The sequence below is a fragment of the Lithobates pipiens genome, unplaced genomic scaffold, assembly GCF_037356315.1.
Source record: "Lithobates pipiens isolate NorthernLeopardFrog02 unplaced genomic scaffold, aLitPip1_a1.2 Scaffold_25, whole genome shotgun sequence".
NCBI classification, from domain to species: Eukaryota; Metazoa; Chordata; class Amphibia; order Anura; family Ranidae; genus Lithobates; species Lithobates pipiens.
In genome coordinates this window covers 239,469,613-239,476,105 of record NW_027507787.1, presented here as the reverse complement: position 1 = coordinate 239,476,105, position 6,493 = coordinate 239,469,613, and the positions used below count along the sequence as shown (strand labels likewise).

At 50.1% G+C, this 6,493-nt stretch overlaps 2 pseudogenes; both read left to right on the top strand.

Annotated features, from left to right (window-relative positions):
- Positions 1–533: 533 nt before the first annotated feature.
- LOC143932442 (U2 spliceosomal RNA) lies at positions 534–615 on the top strand (annotated as a pseudogene).
- Positions 616–1,704: 1,089 nt separating this feature from the next.
- Positions 1,705–1,814, top strand: LOC143932467 (U2 spliceosomal RNA; annotated as a pseudogene).
- Positions 1,815–6,493: the final 4,679 nt, after the last annotated feature.

The window sequence follows — 6,493 nt, the reverse complement described above, 5'->3', positions numbered from 1 at the left end:
TACAAATCCACCCCCTTCTCAAATCTTCCATCCCAGCACAAATCTTTGCCAACCTATCCCCCAAATTCCAAAGCTCAAATGCCCCCCACCCCCAAAATATCCCCCCCCCCCCCAGGCACAAATCCTCTAACCCTAAAATTTTCCCTCCTAGTACACATTTTCTCCACCCCCACTCCAAATCCCCTCTCCCGGCACAAATCTTCTCCCCCCATCCCGATTCCCAACACAAATCCCCCTAAATCACCACTCTTAGCACACACACACACACACACAAACTTCCCCCCTACCACCCCCCAAAATCCCCCCTTCCAACACAAATCCCCTCCCACTCAATCTCTCTATCACTTCACATGATACCATTGTGCCCAGGGGAGCCTCTCCTCCTGCCCACCCCTTGTCCTGGTCATGTTTGTATGGTCTCCCTGAGCTTGTGTCGGTTTCTTCCAGGTACTCCGGTTTCCTCCCACACACCAAAGACATGTTGGAAGATATGTGGCTCCTGTCTATGTTGGCTGTAATATATGTAAATATAGATCGCTTCTCGGCCTTTTGGCTAAGATCAAGTGTAGTATCTGTTCTTATCAGTTACCAATAGGTGGCGCTAGTTTACCGTCCCTGCTCTACGGCGAGGTGGAGTAGGGGTGGCGGTTGCTATGCAAAGCCTGTTGGTGTAAAGGTGACCCGGACTGGTTCGTAGCCGGTTCGGGAAGCCTCCTGATGAGGGCGGAGAACCACTGGTCGGCGCCAGGGGAGGGGACCCTGGCAGACCGGCTTGGATTGTGGCAGCTTTAGCCCCAGTCAGTTTTTCGGGAGGGAACGCTTAGCTCTTCTGTTCCAGCAGAGGAGCGGCCGGTACCTTCCGAATGTAATTAGGTAGGAGTGACGGGAGTGAGGGTGGGACCTGATGGCAAAGGGTCTCACTAAGCTCGCTGATCGCCATGCCTTTCTGGCTGTGGTGGGGGCTGTCGTGGTCTGGGCTGGGCTGTCGGGGATGCTTTTGTTGGAAAGCCCATGGTGATGTGCCCCTGGAGTGGCAGTCCAGGGGTGCCTTCTTTCACTGTGCGTCTGCACTTTGATTTAGGCACCTAGGTCACGTCACCATTACACGCTTTTTTTACACCTGCCTCTAGGGCCCGGCCTTTTGGCTAGGACCAGAGGAATTTTTGATTCCTGGCCGGAGGGCCGGCCATTGTATTGCACAATGGCCACTTTTCACTCTCCTCTTCACTATCCCTTCCTCACTTTTTATTTATTTTATTTGTGTGTGTTTGTCACTGTTTGTCACTTCATGTTTGATGAGTAGGGTGTCGGTCCTCGGACCAATCCTGAAAGTCTCTGGGAGAGCGGACATAGGCCTTATGGCTTGGTCCAATCTCCATGAGGGGGGGCCTACCTTCGGGGAAGCCCCCACAGTACCAAGTACCTAGGAGGTTCTGTTTCGGCAGTCCTCCCGGGGAAAGGAGGGATTCCGGTTTCGTCCGGGTCCCACTTGTTGAGTCTGGTACCTCAGTCCCTGTCTGGAGCCTAACGCCCCGGGGGATCAGGGTATGGTCCTTCTTTTGGAGGACATCAGGCACCCGTCTGCACTTTTTAGTGTGTCACTCTTTATGTGTGTGCACTTTTTTTATGCACCGGGTGGAAGTTTTTTTGGGTGTGTTTGCACGCCATGGGCTTTTTCAATAGAAAAAATATGTAAATATAGATTTTGCTTCTCGGTCTTTTGGCCAAGATCAAGTGTAGTATCTGTTTTTATGAGTTTCCAGAGGAGGCGCTGTGTTACTCCAGAGTGTGGGGAGGACACATGCAAATCCAATGGTGTCATAGGACCTGGAAGGCCGGTTCGGCAGTGCCGGCATCTGGGCATTCATGCTGGTGCCAGCGGGGCTGAGTCTGAGCCATCTGGAAGGGTGTTCCTGATGGGGATGGGTGTTGCATGCGGTCTGACCCCAGAGGGACGGGTCCTTGGCCTTCTGACCTAGATTGGGGTAGCTCTAGCTCCAGACAGTTTTTCATGAGAGAACCCCCGGGTCCACTTCTGCATGCAGGGGAGGAACGCTTAGTATCTCTGAATATAATTAGGTTGGAGTGATGGGAGCGTAGGTTGAGCTTATTAAGGTCCGGGCTCTCACCAAGCTCCCTGAACTTCATGCCTTCCTAACTGGAGTGGGGGCTGCTGTGGCCTGGGCTGTTGGTCAGGGCGGTCCTGAAAGCCTATGGTGTATGTGCCCCTGGAGGGCCTGGCCATTGTATTGCACAATGGCCACCTTTTCACTCTCCTCTTCACTATCCCTTTCCCCACTTTTTATTTATTTTATTTGTGTTGTGTGTCACGTTTTATGTTTGTCACTTGCACGTGTGATGAGTAGGGTGTCGGTCCTCGGGGCCAACCCTGAACGTCTTGTGGGAGGGTGGACATAGGCCTTCTGGCTTGGTTCGCCCTCTCTTTGGGGGGTCTCCCTTCAGGGGAGCCCCCACCCTAGTACCTGGGTGGGTCTGTTTTGGAGAAAGGCGGTCGTCTGGCTTCGGCTGGATGGGCCATGTATTTGGTACCTCAGTCCCCGTCTGGAGCCTAACGCCCCAGGGGATTAGGGTAAGGTCCTTCCTTGTGGAGGACAGCAGACACCCGTTGCACGTTTTTGTGTGTCACTCTTGATGTGTTTCCACTTTTTTTAGCACCGGGTGGAAGTTTTTGGGTGTGTGTTTTGCACGCCATAGGCTTTTTCAATCGAAAAAATGTGCCCCTGGAGTGGCAGTCCAGGGGTGCCTAAAAATTACTGTGCGTGAGGGTTACTTTTATTTGAGGCACCACGGTCACTGCACCATATACACACTTTTTTTTTTAGCACCTGCCTCCTGGGCCGGGCCTTTTGGCTGCGACCGGAGGAATTTTTTATTCCTGGCCGGAGGGCCTGCCCATTCTATTGCACAATGGCCACTTTTTCACTCTCCTCTACTTCCTTCTCCCCCACTTTCTTTTTATTTATTACCTTTGCTTGTCATGTTTTTGTGTTTGTCACTTGCACGTGTGATGAGTAGGGTAGCAGGTCCTCAAGGCCTGCCCTGAAAGTCTTGGAAGGGGGTGGACTAGGGTTGCCACCTTTTCTTCAAGCCAAACCCGAACACTTTTGCGGCACAGGGCAATATTTTGTTTCTTTTTTCAGTAAACACTATAGGATTATAAAAGGCCTGGGATATATTTGGGTGCCCCAAGGAGAGTAGAAATGTAGAGCACAGAGCGCGCCAGTGGGTGCGGTCAAATTGCTCTTGCTGACATCATCAACCCACCCTTCAGTGATGCCGAAGCTGACCTCAAACAGCTGCCCGCAGCGGCAACAGATTTGTGTATGACTATCTGGGTTACTTGGGGAGCCACAGCCTGGTCTGAATAATGTGTCCGGGTTTCAGATGGACTGAAACCCGGACAGATGATTCAAAACCCGAACTGTCCCGGTGAATCCTGGACAGGTGGCAACCCTAGGGTGGACATGGCCTTTTGGCTTAGTTCACTTTCTCTCTTATGGGGTCTCCCTTCGGGGGGAGCCCCACCTCGTACTTGGGTGGGTCTGTTTTTCGGCAGACCTTCCAAAGAAAGGGAAACCAGACGGACCAAGTTTTAAGTACCCTTGTCCCTGTCAGGAGCCTAACGGGATTCAGGGCAAGGCCCTCTGATTTCAGGGGGCTCGTGTACCCGTTGCACTTTTTTATGTTTCACCTCCTATGTGTATGCACATTTTTTTGGGACCGGGTGAAGTTTTTGAGTGTATTTCACACGCCATGGGCTTTCAAAAAAAAAAAAAATAGATTGTAAGCTCCTTGGGGACACTGAGCCGGGCGCTGAGTAAATTTTTGGTGCTCTATAAACATCTGTAATAATAACAATCTGCTACAAGGCCCTGGAAGAGTGGGGGGGGGGGGGGGGGTCATCATGGAAGATGATAGTCCACCCATTCTTAGAGGTGGAAGGGGTGACTATGCCGGCATTGGTTGGAATGTGGGTCAGCTTCGGAACTCACAGAACCAGCATGTGCCTCTTATCTTCCTATTTAAAGGAGATCTCCGCTCTCTACAATATACACTCTCATTCTATAACACCAGCATTGTAATAACAATACAAACAATAGATATTACTGACGGTCCAATATAAGATTATTGGAAAAATCTCATTTCATGTTGTTAGTGCCGCCTGCCTGCCTACTGGCCTTCTCTTTCCACAACTTCCTAGATTCCCAGCATGCTTTGCAAATTCTCCTTCATTTCTAAAGACTACATACCCCATGGTCCCTTGCTGATTCCTGTACTGACTCTGCCTTTCTGTCTTGTTGCTAGGGAGGAGTCAAGCTCACCAACCCCCTCACTACTGGGGTAGCCGCCTCCCATGCCAGGCACTGACCTCCCGCTGGCTGGTTGCTATTGCATTTACACCGCTGCGCTGGTTACCCGTGGCAATGACAATATAGCCGCATCTCCTGCTAACTTTCCTGCACGTTCAACCCTTGCATGGTGGCTTTCATACATCTCCTCTTCATCTCCTTTGTACAAGCCCTGTTCATGATATACCCAGCATGCACCCCTTTGTAGGAAGAACTTCAGACCAGGCACTGAAACACTTAAACTTTTACTGAATGTCAGGGTTGGGCTCAGCCCTTCCTTCTCTGAGCTGGCCGCTCAGCTGTCGGCTGATTTCCAGCTCCTATCTCTCCACAGTTACTCAGCTGGTGATGATATCCTGCTCGTCAGTCCTGCCTACTTAAGCCGTCCAGTTCAGAGGAGCTCTGCCTTCGCCTTGGTCAACATCACAGAAACGTTCTCCTCCGATCCCGTTCGAGACCTGCTTTGCTGACATCCCTACTGGCTCCAGATCCTGCTTGCTGTTCCACTACATTGATCCCTGACTTCTGGCTTGGCTGACTATCCGTTCCGGTTACTGAACTTTGGCTATGTTTTGACTACGTTTGTTCCTTTTACTTTTATTTTTAAACAAGTGTGAGTTAACTGTACCTCTGTCTCGGCCTGATTTCATGGTTTCTGACACTGAAGGACTCTTGCAGATACAGTCAGTTCAGCGTCTCTCACAGGGTTCTTGAAGCTTAAAGTGGAAGTAAACCCATTGATTTAAACAGTTAAAAAAACTGACTAGTAATGAACTGTTCTGGGGGCTTTTCATGTCATTTATTGGATATCTTATTTGTCGCCAGCCATAGATGTGCACAGCCTATTGTATTAGGGTGTGCACCCCAAAGATCAAACACATATGCGTGTGCATGTGCGTGTGCATGCATGTGTGTATATACCGACAGTGCCAGTAGGGCAGAGGTTGGTTTCAGCAGGACAGTGAACGGTGCCAGTGGTTTTTTATTATTTGATTTTACATTTTTTTACATTTTACAATCAGGGGTCTAAACAGGAAGAATCTGCACCACACGGTGTGATTAGAGTGTGTCCAGGCACACCCGGCACACCCTGTGCGCACACCTACGGTATCGGTATCAAAAGTAAGTACACCCCTCACATTTTTGTAAATCTTTCCTTCTATCTTTTCATGTGACAACACTGAAGAAATGACACTTGTCTACAATGTAAAGTAGTGAGTGTACAGCTTGTATAACGGTGTAAATTTCCTGTCCCCTCAAAATAACTCAACACACAGCCATTAATGTCTAAACCGCTGGCAACAAAAGTCAGTACACCCCATAAGTGAAAATGTCCGAATTGGGTCCAAAGTGTCAATATTTTGTGTGGCCGCCATTATTTTCCAGCACTGCCTTAACCCTCTTGGGCATGGAGGTCACCAGAGCTTCACAGGTCACCACTGGAGTCCTCTTCCCCTCCCCCATGATGACATCATAGAGCTGGTGGATGTTGGAGACCTTGTGCTCCTCCACCTTCTGTTTGAGGATGTCCCACAGATTATCAATAGGGTTTAGGTCTGGAGACATGCTTGGCCAGTCCATCACCTTTACCCTCAGCTTCTTTAGCAAGGCAGTGGTGGTGTTGGAGGTGTGTTTGGGGTGATTATCATGTTGGAATACTGCCCTGCGACCCAGTCTCTGAAGGGAGGGGATCATGCTCTGCTTCAGTATGTCACAGTATATGTTGGCATTCATGATCCCCTCAATGATCTGTAGCCCCCCAGTGCCGGCAGCACTCATGCAGCCCCAGACCATGACACCCCCACCACCATGCCTGACTGTAGACAAGACACACTTGTCTTTGTCCTCCTCACCTGGTTGCCCCCACACACGCTTGTCACCATCTGACACCAAATACGTTTATCTTGGTCTCATCAGACCACAGGACATGGTTCCAGTAATCCATGTCCTTAGTCTGCTTGTCTTCAGAAAACTGTTTGCAGGCTTTCTTGTGCATCATCTTTAGAAGAGGCTTCCTTCTGGGACGACAGCCATGCAGACCAATTTGATGCAGTGTGCGGCGTATGGTCTGAGCACTGACAGGCTGACCCCCCACCCCTACAACCTCTGCAGCAATGCTGGCA